This window comes from Acinonyx jubatus, chromosome X, assembly GCF_027475565.1.
Source record: "Acinonyx jubatus isolate Ajub_Pintada_27869175 chromosome X, VMU_Ajub_asm_v1.0, whole genome shotgun sequence".
Taxonomy (NCBI): domain Eukaryota; kingdom Metazoa; phylum Chordata; class Mammalia; order Carnivora; family Felidae; genus Acinonyx; species Acinonyx jubatus.
The window spans coordinates 84,027,092-84,040,989 of record NC_069389.1 but is presented as its reverse complement, the minus strand read 5'-3'; the positions used below and the strand labels follow the sequence as shown (position 1 = coordinate 84,040,989).

The 13,898-nt window shown below is 37.2% G+C and overlaps 1 protein-coding gene across 2 annotated transcripts in view; it reads right to left on the bottom strand.

Moving 5' to 3' along the window:
* The window catches only part of LOC106985471 (small ubiquitin-related modifier 2), a 148,555-nt gene that overhangs the window by 74,708 nt on the left and 59,949 nt on the right, over positions 1–13,898 (bottom strand). The window lies entirely within an intron of this gene.

The following is a 13,898-nucleotide window of genomic DNA, read 5'->3' as shown; positions in this document are numbered from 1 at the left end:
GTTGGTTAAGCATCTGGCTTCGGCTCAGGTCATGATCTCACAGTTCGTGGGTTCAAGCTCCGCATTGGGCTCTGTGCTGACAGCTCGGAGCCTGGAGCCTACTTCGGATTCTGTGTCTCCCTCTCTCTCTGACCCTCTCCCGCTCATGCTCTGTCTCTCACTCTCTCAAAAATAAATAAAACATTAAAAAAATTAAAAATAATATTCACAAAATAATCAACGTGATATGTCACATCAGTAAGAGAAAGGATAAAAACCATATGATCATTTCAGTAGATGCAGAAAAAGCATCTGACAAATTAAAGTATTCATTCATGATAAAATCCCTCTGCAAAGTAGATCTAGAGGGAACATATCTCAACATAATAAAGGTATATATGAAAAACCCACAGCCAACACCATACTCAGTGGTAAAAAATTGAGAGCTTTTCCCTTAACATCAGGAACAAGACAAGGATGTCCACTCTCACCACTTTTATTCAACATAGTACTGAAAGTCCTGGACATAGGAAATCAGACAAGAAAAAGAAATAAAATTCTTCTTAATTGCTAAGGAAGAAGTAAAAGTTTCACTATTTGTAGATGACATGATACTATATGTAGAAAACCCTCATGAGTCTACCAAAAAACTACTAGAACTGATAAATGAATTCAGTAAAATCATAGGATATAAAATCAATGTACAGAAATCTGTTGCATTCCTATACACTTATAATGAAACAGCAGAAAGTGATATTAACAAAACAATTCCATTTACAGTCAAACCAAAACCAATAAAATATCTCACAATAAAGTTAACCAAAGAGGTGAAAGACCTATACTCTGAAACGTATAAAACTCTGATGAAAGAAATTCAAGATGATGTAAAGAAATGGAAAGACATTCCATGCTCATGGGTTGGAAAAACAAGTATCGTTAAAATGTCTAGACTACCTAAAGCAATCTTCACATTTAATGCAATCCCTATCAAAATACCAACAGCATTTTTCACAGAACTAGAACAAACAATCCTAAAATTTGTATGGAACCACAAAAGACCATGAGTAGCCAAAGCAATCTGAAAAAGAAAATCAAAACTGAAGGTATCACCATTCCAGACCTCAAGTTATATCACAAAGAGGTAGTAATTAAAACAGTATGGTACTGACATAAAAACACATAGATCAATAGAATGAAATAGAACAAAACAAAACAAGAAATGCTCAGTTATATGGTCAATCTTTGATGCGATCTTTGATGAAGGAAGAACGAATACACAATGGGAAAAAGAGAGTCTCTTCAACAAATGGTGCTGGGAAAACTGGACAGCCACATGCAAAATAATGAAACTAGCCCGCTTTCTTATACCATACAAAAAAATGAACTCAAAATGGTTAAAGACCTAATTTTGTGAGACCTGAATCCATTAAAATCCTTGAAGAGGGCATAGGCAGTAATCTCTCTGACATCAACCATAGCAACATTTTTCTAGATATATCTTTTGAGGCAAGGGAAATAAAAGTAAAAATAAACTATCAGAACTACATCAAAATAAAGTTTCCACATAACAAAGGAAACAATCAACAAAACTAAAATGCAACCTACTGAATGGTAAAAAATATTTGCAAATGACATATCTGATAAAGGGTTAGTATCCAAAACATACAAAGAACTATTATAATTCAATACCAAAATCACATAATCCAATTAAAAACTGGGCAGAAGACATGAACAGACATTTCTCCAAAGAAGACATACAGAGGGCCAACAGACACATAAAAGATGCTCAACATCACTCATCATCAGGGAAGTGCAAATCAAAACTACAGTGAGATATCACCTCACCCCTGTCAGAATGGCTAAAATCAACATGAAAAAATAAGTGTTGGTAAGGAGATGGAGAAAAAGGAGTCCTCTTGAACTGTGGTTGGGAATGCAAACTGGTGCAGCCATTGTGGGGAAGGGAATGGAGGTTCCTCAAAAAATTAAAAATAGAACTACCCTATAATACAGGAATCACACTACTGGGTATTTACCCCCAAAGCACAAAAACACTAACTCAAAATAATACATGCACCCTTATGTTTAGACAGCATTATTTACATTAGCCAAATTATGAAGTAGCCCATGTGTCCATTCACTGATGAATGGATAATGAAGGACCATGAATATATATATATTCATGGTCCTTAATTATCCATATATATCCATATCTATATATAGGGGCTATATATATCTATATATCTACCTATATATATAGGGGCTGTATATATATAGGGGCTGAAACTCATGAACTGTGATCATGACCTGAGCTGAAGTCAGATGCTTAACCGACTGAGCCACCCAGGTGCCCCTAAAAAAATAAACTATTTCTTGTAGGCAGCATGTAGCTGAGTCTTGCTTTTTTGTCCAACCTGACAATCTTTGCATTTTAAATTGGGGTGTTTAGACTCTTAACATTTATGTAGTTATCAATATAGTTACATTTAAGTCTATCATCTTGTTGTTGGTTTCTATTTGTCCAGCCCATTCCTTGTTCCCATTTTACTTTTATTCTGCCTTTTTCCAGGTTATATTTATGTTTTCATTTTAACTCTTTTGTTGCCTTCTTAGCTATAACTGTTTTGTTATTGTAGTTGTTGCTTTAGGGATTATAATATGTACCTTTAACTTATAATGGTCTACATTCAAGTGATATTATACTATATCATATACATCATAAGAATCTTACAATAGTATACTTTCATCTCTCCCCTCCCAGCCTTAATGCTATTTGTTGTCATACATTTATTTATACATATTTTATAAACCCTCAAGACAATGTTATTATTTTTTTTAATATTTATTTACTTTTGAGAAAATATTTATTTACTATTTAAATATTTAAAAAAAAATTTATTTACTTTTGAGAAAGAGAGACATAGTATGAGTAGGGGAGGCGCAGAGAGAGAGGGAGACACAGAATCCGAAGCAGGCCTGCCACGGGACTCCAACTCACAAACTGTGAGATCATGGCCTGAGCTGAAGTCAGACACTTAACTGACTGAGCCACCCAGGGGCCCCTGTTTTTATTTTTGATTAAACAGTTATCTTTTACATAATGATATATAAAAGAAAAATTACATATTACCCAGGTCATTACCATTTCTGGTGCTCTTTAATTCTTTGTGTGGATCTAGATTTCCATTTGTTATCAATTTCTTTTGACCTGAAGACTTCCTTTAACATTTCTTACAGTGTGGGTTTCCTGGTGATAAATTCTCTTCCTGTTAAAAGGATTTTTGTTGTGTATAAAATGCTTGGTTGAAAAATTTTAAAGTACTTTAAAGGTATTACTACACCATTTTATCACTTGCACTGTTTCCAATGAAAGATTTGATGGCATCTTCTCCTTGTTCCTCTGTATACAATATGTTTTCGCCCCCTCTATTTTAAGATTATTCTTTATCACTTAATGTGAGCAACTACATTATTATATACCTTGTTGAAATTTACTCTATGTTTCTTGTGCTTTGGGTTTGTTGAGACTATAAATCCATGAATCCAAGAGTCTCAACAAATCCAAAGCACAAGAAACAGTAAATAGGATTCATGGATTTATAGTTTACATAAAATTTGCAAAAAAATTCAGCCATTATTTCTTCAAATATAGTTCTGTCCCCACTTCAGAAACTCTGATCACATATATATTTTGCTGCGTGAAGTTGTCCAATATATCAATGATGCTCTTTTCATATTTTTTAGATTTTTTTCCTCTGTATTTCATTTTGGGTAGTTTATTGCTGTATCCTCAGTCATTATCTTGTCTTCTGCCAGTATAATCTACTATCAATCCCACCAAATAGGATTTTGTTTGTTTGCTTATTTATACTCATTTTGGTTTTTTTTTTTTGTTCTTTAAATAGACTTTATTTTTAAGATCATTTTAGATTCACAAAAGAATTCAGCAGAACATACTGCGTTTGTTTGTCCCCTGTCCTCCGACTGGTACAGTTTATATATCCATTCACCTAGTGAAGGACATCTTGGTTGATCCCAAGTTTTGGAAATTATGAAGAAAGCTGCTAAAAACATCTGTGTGCAGGTTTTCTTGTAGACATAAATTGTCACCTGATTTCTGTAAATACCAAGGAGCATGACTGCTGGATTTCATGGTAAGAGTATGTTTAGCTTTCCAAGCAACTGCTGAACTGTCTTCCAAAATAATTATACCATTTTGCATTCCCACAGCCAACAGATGAGAGTTCCTGTTGCTTCACATTCTCTCCAGTATTTGGTGGTGTCAACATATGGAATTTTTGCCATTCTAATAGATGTATAGTTGTGTCTCTTCATGTTTTAGTTTGCAATTCCCTAATGACATATTAATGTTGAGCATCTTTTCATACCCTTATTTGCCATCTGTTAATCTTATTTGATGAGGTGTCTGTTTAAGTCTTTTGTTCAAGTCTTTTGCCCAAGTTGTTCATTTTCTCATTGTTGAGTTTTAAGAGTTCTTTGTATATTTTAGATAATGGTTTTTTATCAGATATATCTTTTACAAATACTTCCTTCTAGTCTGTGACTTGTCTTCGTATTCTCTTCATAATTTTTTTTGCAGAGATGTTTTTAATTTTATTTATTTTATTTTTTTTTTGAGATGTTTTTAATTTTAATGAATTCCAGCTTATCGATTATTTCTTTCATGGTTCGTGCCTTTGGTTTTACATGCATAGAGTCATTGACATACCCACGGTCACCTAGATTTTCTCCTATGTTATCTTTTAGGATTTTATAGTTTTGCATTTTACATTTGGTTCTATGATTAACTTTGAATTAATTTTTTAATCTAGATTCATTTTTTTTTGCATTTGAATGCCAGTTGCTCCAGCATCATTTTTTGAAAAAGAGTATCTTTTCTCCATTGTATTGCTTTTGCTCCTTTGTCAAAGTTTAGTTCACTACATGTATGGTGGTCTATTTCTGGACTCTGTATTCTGTTCTATTGGTCCTTTGTCTATACTTTCACCAATAACATAATTTCTAAAGTACTGAAACTTTATATAGTCATGAAGTCCAGTACTGTCAGCCCTCCAACTTTGTTCTTCAAGACTGTGTTGGCTATTCTGGATCTTTTGCCTCTCCACATAAAATTCAGAATCACTTTGTTGATGTTCACAAAATAACTTGGTGGGGTTTTGGTTTGGGATCCATTGTATTTTTCATCTCAAACATGATAGTTTTCATCTGTAGGATTTTGATTTCCACTAAAAAAATATCTTCCACATCTCTATCTAATATAAGGAATATGGATATAACAATTCTTCTAATGCCAATTCTGAGTTGGTTTGGATGTAATTATTATTCTCCTCATTATGAATTGTGTTTTCTTGGACCACTGAATGCCTAATTAATTATTAAATGGATGTCAGATGTGCAATTTACCTTAGTGGCTGTTGGATATTTTTATATTCCCATACATACCCTTGAATTTTCTTTAAGATACATTTAAGTTACTTGGGAACAATTTGATTATTTCAGGAATTGCTTTTGTGATTCTGTATGGTGGATTTGGAGCTATTCTCCATCCAAGGCTAATCATTTGTTACTGAGGCAAGACTTTCCTGTGTATTCAGCCAAATACCCAGTGAATTATAAAAGTTTTTCCAGTCTGGCTGGTGGGGAGAGATACTTTTTCCCTCTCCTGTGTGAGCACTAGAAAGCATTCTCTAATACTTCTGATTTTTTTTTTTTTTTTTGTCAGCCTGGGGTAGTTTCATGTACATGTTCTGGTTACAATTCTTAATATTCAAGGGACTTTCTATAGAATTAGTAGTTTCTCTCTATGAAGATTTCTCTTATGTATTCTGTTCTACGATCTGTAGTCACCCTAGTTTCCTTAGCTGCTTAGCTCTCTCCTACGCATGAAGTCCACTGGGCTCTACCTCAGTTCCCTTTCCGTGTACCATTACCAGGAAACATTTCTAAAATTAGAAATTCAAATTTTTTAAACGTTTACTTTATTTTTGAGAAAGAGACAGAGTGTGGGTGGGGGAGGGGCAAAGAGAGAGGGAGACACAGAATCTGTGAAGCAGGCTCCAGGCTCTGAGCTGTCAGCACAGAGCTGGATTCAGGGCTTGAACCCATGAACCGTGAGATCATGACCTGAGCTGATGTCAGATGCTTAACCAACTGAGCCATCCAGGTGCCCCTAGAGATTCAAATTTTTATAGATACACAACTGCTATGATTTTCTATCCTTGTGTTAGTTTTCTAAAATTGTGTTTTCCAAGGAATTTGTCTATTTCATATGTTATCAAATTTATTGGCATAAAATCATTCATATGTTCTTTTTTATTATTTGAGTGTTTAAGAAATCTGTAGATATATCCCCTCTTTCATTCCTGATATTGGTAATTAGTATTTTCTGTCTTCCCTAATTATTCAAGCAGGGCTTAATGAATTTTATTTATTTTCACAAGAAAACAAATAATGTTAGCTTATCAGAAAACTGATAATATGCTTATTAGCTATATAATTTCTTTCTTTACACTAACTCTGTTATTAATTTGCTCTTCTTCATGTAGCTTCTTTTTTTTAATTACATTTCTTTATTTTTGAGAGGCAGAGAGAGGCAGAGCATGAGTGGGGGTGGGCAGAGAGAGAGAGGGAGACACAGAATCCGAAGCAGGCTCCGGGCTCTGAGCCGTCAGCCCAGAGCCTGACGCGGGGCTAGAACCCACAAACCGTGAGATCATGACCTGAGCCGAAGTCGGACGCTCAACCGACTGAGCCACCTGGGCGCCCCTCTTCATATAGCTTCTTAATGTACACAATTAGATTATTGATTTTAAACCTTTTTGCCATTACTTTATTTTAAAAGAATGTTCATGGCTATTCTCTCCATATGTTATATTATGTACTTTCATCAACTATAGTGTTACCATTAATATTATCCCTATTCAAAAGATAAGAAAGCTGATTTTACAGAGGTTAAAGATTATACTAAATTATATAATTTATACGTTGCAACTCTTGAGACTGAAACCCACATCTGCCTTTTTTTTCTGATGGAAACCTTAAACATGCAACCACTCCACCATATTGTTCTTTTGACAAACTATAGAGGCTCAATAATGATCCTTAGTATTTGTCTTATATTTATCCCCACTAAGAACCTGAAAATGACCTTCATTTATTTTGCTTCCAGGTTTAATTCTGATCCATGTGCCATCTGGGAACTAAGATGGCTTCTTCATGTAGTAGAATCCTTAGGCATGAACACAGAAAGTTCTTCCACTTTGCTTTTTAATCCAAGAAAGCTGAGCCACACTACAGCTGTTTTTCTAACCTAAATAATCCAATATGACAGAGACTGTGTTTCACTTTCCCCACTAATGATATCTTTATCAGTTCATCACCAGCCTCATATACATTTTTATTTTTTGAGTCATTGCTTATCACCATTCTGTGATAATGATCTCTGAGCATCCCCATCCATTGGCAGTATTAGGGGTTCCCTTGCTTTAGGAGCATTAAGTTCCAAGCTGTGATAGCCTCACACTGTGTCTCTATGATCACTAGGGCACAGGGCATTTTGTCAAAAATGGATTTGTCTTTCCAAGAATCATTTTTATATTTGCTGCCATCCTCATGTACGTTGTTTCAAAGATTGCCTTTGGAAACAGCTCAGCATGTTGTTTACCTTTCTTTATACTTTCCAATATTATACCTATGTGACCAAGATTTCCTGGGCACTCCATCTACACAGACATTCCTGGATTCACTGGAGCCCTAGGTATTGTTGTTACCAGAAAATCTTCACTTGCTACTTTGGGATATTTATCATAATAGAAACTGACTTCCATATATTACTCAAAAACTGCCTTTTCATTAAAATCACATCTATCATCTAATATTTTTCTACCACTTCATTCATACATTCCTACATTTTCAGCATCATGAGGAATAATAGTGCTATTTTAAGCCCATGAATCAGAGGATAAACTTTATATGCCTATGAAAGAACAGGATAATCTTTCAATCGATATGACAAATTTTTATACTGACAGCATGTAGTATATTATGTCTGGAAATGAGATATGGAGCAGAGGTATGGACTGCCACAAAGTGAATAATATCAGGATATGATAGTAGGGATTTTAGGTGACTTGCCGTTCAGTTTGTGGTTTGTTTGGAAGTGGAGGGAGGCAGCCTGAGCTTTCTGGCATATGATTGAGACCTGAGGCATTTACTGAAGATAATCAGTCTCAGATCTGTTTGAATTTTCCCCATTTTTGAGACTTATTTTCCTTATCTGCCAAACTCTAGAGTCAACCAAGTGATGGGTGTATATTTGGGGCTATGTTGTCTTTGAGATTGCTATTTAATGTAGCAACAGTTATGCTAGTCTCTAAGGAAGTTACATTATAAGATTGGAATCCCAGTGGTTTGTTTTTCAAAGGAAACCATATCTGCTACCCACCCTATATGGACTATCTACCTAACCCATTATCTGAAGTTTTCTCCTCCACACTACACCTTGGTGAGCTTCCTGTCTTTAATAATGTCTATTCAATCTTTCTATTGGAAGGTGTAAGTGGCTGAAGTATGGACTATGGCTCTCACTGTGAAAATCAATTTTCACATTTTGATGACCATAGAAAGCTGTCAACAGTTCACACATCATAGTGACCTTCTGGTTTCTCTGACAATTGGGATATACACAATTTGATCATGGAGTAGAACCATTTAGCAAGGATGTTTACAAGAAGGAAATGTCTATTAAACTTTAGGGTCTGCCATAGTAAATGTTCTGGGTCCCAGGAGAGGCTGCTTCTGGTAAGGGAATCAAGTTGGGTTCTACTGAACTTGAAGCTACAACTACCACCTGGTCACTTTAGTCTCCTCATGGCAGAGGACCAGTAGGCAAAGAAAGAAATTTATATGGTAGAGGGGTAAGTTGACTCTGATTACCATGCAGAGATATGAGTTGCTGCTACATAACTGGGATAAGGAGGAGTATGTCTAAACCCAGAGGATTCATCAGGAATTCTTTCTTGGTGCTTCTAGCCTGGTAACAATGGTAAATGCATTCAGAATAAAATAGGTGTTGATTTCTTCATAATTTTAAGAATTTTTTACACTTCAGATCTTGGCTAAGTGGGGCTGAATGCAACAAAAAGTCTTGGGCAGTTGACTCAGAAATCATTCTAGGAAGCCTGACTTCATGCTTAGCCTGGCCTTTAAAAGAAGCATCTTTCTTTATTAGTTCTTTGGAGGCTTGAAGTATATTTAACACTATTAATTTAAACACCATCCGGCTCTGCTTTTTAACATCTCTTCAACTGTTCTGACTGCATCTATTTCAATTGTATTTTTTTTTCTAAATAGCTTTAATAATGTTAAAACGTCCAAATTCTCTTTTATTTCCCTTCTGGTAGGTTTTTACAATTGCTAAGATCTGAACTATACAGTTTTTTATGAACCTTCCCTATTGGCACAAGCTGACTCCAAGTGGAACTCAAGGAACAATTCACCCTACGCAGCAGAGTGCCTCCATATTGGAACACTTTAGTTTTTCTAGAATTTGGTAGAATTAAAAGGACAGAACATGCATGGGCTTAAAAGGTAATCCAGGACTCTGAGGTCTCAAAGGAAAGGGAAGGACAGAAACTCTAAAAGCTGAGGGTCTTGAAAATTCATTGGACCCCAAGCATGTCAATCTTTACCTTTCAGCAAATAAACTTAGAGCTTGCAACGGCAGGGGGCGGGGCAATCCTTTGTTGACGTTTCGAAGCTCTGCCTCCTGTCACCAGCCCAACGGATTACTTCCAACCTTGTCCAACACTGCCTCAGGTGTAGTTTCAATTGGCTGCTCTTCACACGCACCCCTCTCAACCCCCAAACCCTACTTCTACAACCACCCTGTTGCAGGGCCTCCACAGGCACTATAGACCGCTGTATTCTCTGCTGCCATCTTCTCTGCTGCCTCCATCACCTACCAGCAGGCACTGCTGCCAACAGCCTCAACTCTGTGGTCGCCATCTTTGCCAATTTTGTTAAGGGGCCAGATCACTTCTACAGTTGAGGCACTGACTGGTGTATCTGTTCTGCCATGTCTGCCACAGAGAATCAAGGCCTAATCTCAGGTGGCCAGATGGGAGCCGGTGTTGAGGTGGGCCAGGATCCTGGATCCATCAGGCATGTTGCAGTGCCTGCAGAATTGGGGGGTGGAGTTGCAAGGGCCGCAGCCCCTAGGGATTTCCAGGCAGCTGTTCAAGCCCTTTGGGAGGAGGAGGAGGGTGGGCAGGAGGCTGCTCAGCCTGTAGTCCAGAGGAATTGGGATATACAACCAGTAGAAGAGGAGGAAGAAGAGGAGGAAGAAGAGGAGGAAGAAGAGGAGGAGGAAATTGAAGAGGAGGAGGAAGAGGAAGATGAGGAAGACGACGAGGACGAGGGAGAGGAAAAAGAGGAGGACGATGATGAAAAGGAGGGAGAAGGGAAGGGAGGAGATCAGGAGGGGGGAGAAGAAGAGGAGGAGAGTGAGGAAGATGAGGAAGAGGAGGAGGACAATGAAGAAGAGGAGGATGACAACTTTGAGGAAGAGAATGAGAATTATTTGAACAAAGAGGAAGAGAAGAAAGGTAAGGAAGGCGCATCTTTGAGTTTCCTATGGCACAGTTTTGGCCCCTAATCAGAGCTGTGATCCATTCCCTTTCATATCATAGTCATTATAACAACCATATCCTTCCTGGTCCAGCCCCACACAGGCTGTATGGTGGTCAGGTGCCACTCCAGGGAGCCCAATGACCCTGCCGATGGACTGGTGCCTTGAGAGGTGAAGGACCCATAAGGGGTCAGGTAAAATTCCAGGAGCCAAGGTCTGGGAGGGAAGGTACCTGGCAGAGAGCACCTGACCCTGAGAACTGGAGGAACCTGCAGAGAGGGCTACAGCCCAGAAGACAGAACTGGTGGAGGTCAAGGTCTGGGAGGGCGAAGTATTGGGGGATGCTGCCACTTTATAGGAAAGCTGGGGCCTATGCACCTGAGGAGACAGTGGTCATGAATGGAGGCAACATCTTCAGGTTCTTGTAACTTCTATTGGCACAGCTGGCTTACTTGAAGGCCACTCTTTGTGCTTGCCTCAGGTGACTAAGCAACAGGTCAATGTTTAAAAAAAAACCTTCAGGCTGAATGTACTAATTGTATAAAGATATTTACAGTCTTGAGAAAAAGTTTAATTTCTATCAGCCTGTTTGATAAGAGAGCTGAGACCTGAGATCATCAATGCAATTCATGAGCCCAGAGAAGGTGTCAGTGGGAAGTAGGTGTACAGGAAGGTACTTGGGAGAAAATGGAAAATGAGCCTGAAGGAAAAGGGCAAACAACTGCTATACCTCACGTTTGGTTGATGGCTTTTAAAAATGTAGACTCCTGGTAAGATAATATGAGAAAATGATGAAATGGTACTGGAGCACTTTTCAGGGGATGAGGAACCAATGAACTTCATGATAGAATTTGTCTTCAAATCAAACATGTATTTTCCAACAAAGTTCTGACAAAAACATACAAAATGCTGATGACCAAGTGATTCTTACCTCTTCTAACAAAGGTCCAAAATAATCATCAGCACAGGGTATGAGGTCTATTGGAAATAGGGGGGAAATGTCACAGAGAAAACTATCAAGCAGCATAAATCTAGGGCCACAGAAGTGTTATTATCAACTAGTAGGAATGTGCCCAGCTACTCTTTTTTTTAAACATATTTCTATTCTACAGATTATTCTGAGGGCAGAATACTGGATGCCACTATTGATTTTAAATTGGGCTATTTTTTCTGCCACTTTCTGGTCACAAAGAAGCAACTGAATATAAGTTTCTTCACTAAAGAAGCAACTGAATATGAGAACTTTGATGAAGAGGCCCAAGAAGCTGGATGTGAGGAGAAGGAAGTGGAAGAGGATGAAAGTGAAGAACCAGAAGAAAAACTTGAAATTGATATGGAATCAGCAGGGGGCAACTGTGTAGAATCCAGGTATTAGTGTAGAGCCTTAAGTATTAACTAACCATTTCTGACATATACTTGTTACTGAGAGTTTTATGCTTTAAAATTGTTTCTGTAAACTAATAAGAAAAAAATGTTGAAATTTAGTTTTGAAAAGTTAATAATATATACTAGATAGTATAGAAGACAGTACATTCTGAAATGTACTTCATTCATAGCTACAAGTCCTTTGTCCATAGCTTTAAGACTACTACAGAGGGAATGGGGCACCTGGGTGGCTCAGTCAGTTGAGCATCTGACTTTGGCTCAGGTCATGATCTCACGGTTCATGGGTTTGAGCCCTGCATCGGGCTCTGTGCTGACAGCTCAGAGCCTGGAGCCTGCTTCGGATTCTGTGTCTCCCTCTCTCTCTACCCCTCCTCCGCTCATGCTCTGTCTCAAAAATAAACATTAAAAAAATAAAAAAAAAGACTACTACAAAGGGGAGATTTATGAGACTTTGCAGTAGAGATCAATAATTTTTTAAGAAAATGGTCACCAGAAGAAGTAGCTAAAGCAGATAGGCCATGCACAAGCTGTGCCTTCATCACTTGGTCACAGAAATGTAGTCTCTTGGAATAACAACGCCTCTTGAGGAGACTCCTTACAAAAGTATTAAAAGGATTACAAAAGTATTAAAAAGGATCACGATTAATTCACAAATATTAGTTCTATTTAGGTTTTTGTATTTCATATGACATTCAAAAGAAAAGAAAATTTGTCATAGAAAGATTGCTTATCACTGAATTGGTAATTAAGTCTTAGCTTATATTTCCTCCAACTATCCACCTCTTTCTCCCACTTTCCCTCTACCTCTCTTTCTCTCTTTCTAAATTTTCACAGCTACAGAGTCTGATAACAGCCTCATTCCCATTTTACAGATAAGGAAACTGAAGGTCTGGGAGTATAAGGGATATATGGTTTGTGTAAAGAGCACAGACTTCTAAGGTAGAAAGATGTATTTAAATCAGAGTGGCCTCTAAAGAAAAAAAAAAAAGCAAGTTTTGTTAGTGGCGGGCAAGAGGGATTCGAAGCTGGTGTGATTAAATGATTGAAGCATGTGCACCCTGATATCTTAAGGGTCTGGGTTACAATAAATGGTTTCCATTTCTCCTTGTTGAGACAATAGATGTACATAGGATTAACTCATATTAGAAAGTTACTGGTATATGTTAATGGTGTACAATTGTTAATTGACTCTTATTTCATCCTACAGTTGGAAGGCATAGAAAGAAATGGATGGCAAAAGAAGAATTTGTTCTTCACATATATTCTACTTTTCAGTAGCCCAAACCACTAGTTTTGTTTCAAAGTTAATCACCCCAAAATAATATTAACTGACGTCTGGCTTTACTCTTACCTTTTACAGATATATTTGACAACATTTGTTTGCATTAAAAATAAAAGCTTATTTGGGGCACCTTGGTGGCTTAGTCGGTTGAGCGTCTGACTTCGGCTGAGGTCATGATCTCGCGGTTCCTGAGTTTGAGCCCCGTGTTGGGCTCTGTGCTGACAGCTCAGAGCCTGGAGCCTGCTTTTGGTTCTGTGTCTCCCTCTCTCTCTGTCCCTCCCCTGGTCATGATCTGTCTCTTCTCTCTATTTCTCAAAAATAAATAAACATTAAAATTTTTTTTTAAAAATAAAAGCTTGTTTGAAATAAATAAGTTGCAGATTTTTTTGTTACATAAATGACACTGACTCAGAACTTTGTATCTTTCTATTTGTTTTAGCTCACCACCTTACTTTCTTTGAAAGGAGTATCTTTCAACTGTTTGGTAAGCCTATTTTAAATTATTTTATTGCAGCCTCAAATAAATTAAAATATAACGTTATAAGAAATTTGTGTAATGGCAGAAATGGTGGTCTAGCCTCTACTGCATTTTATTGAAAGAAA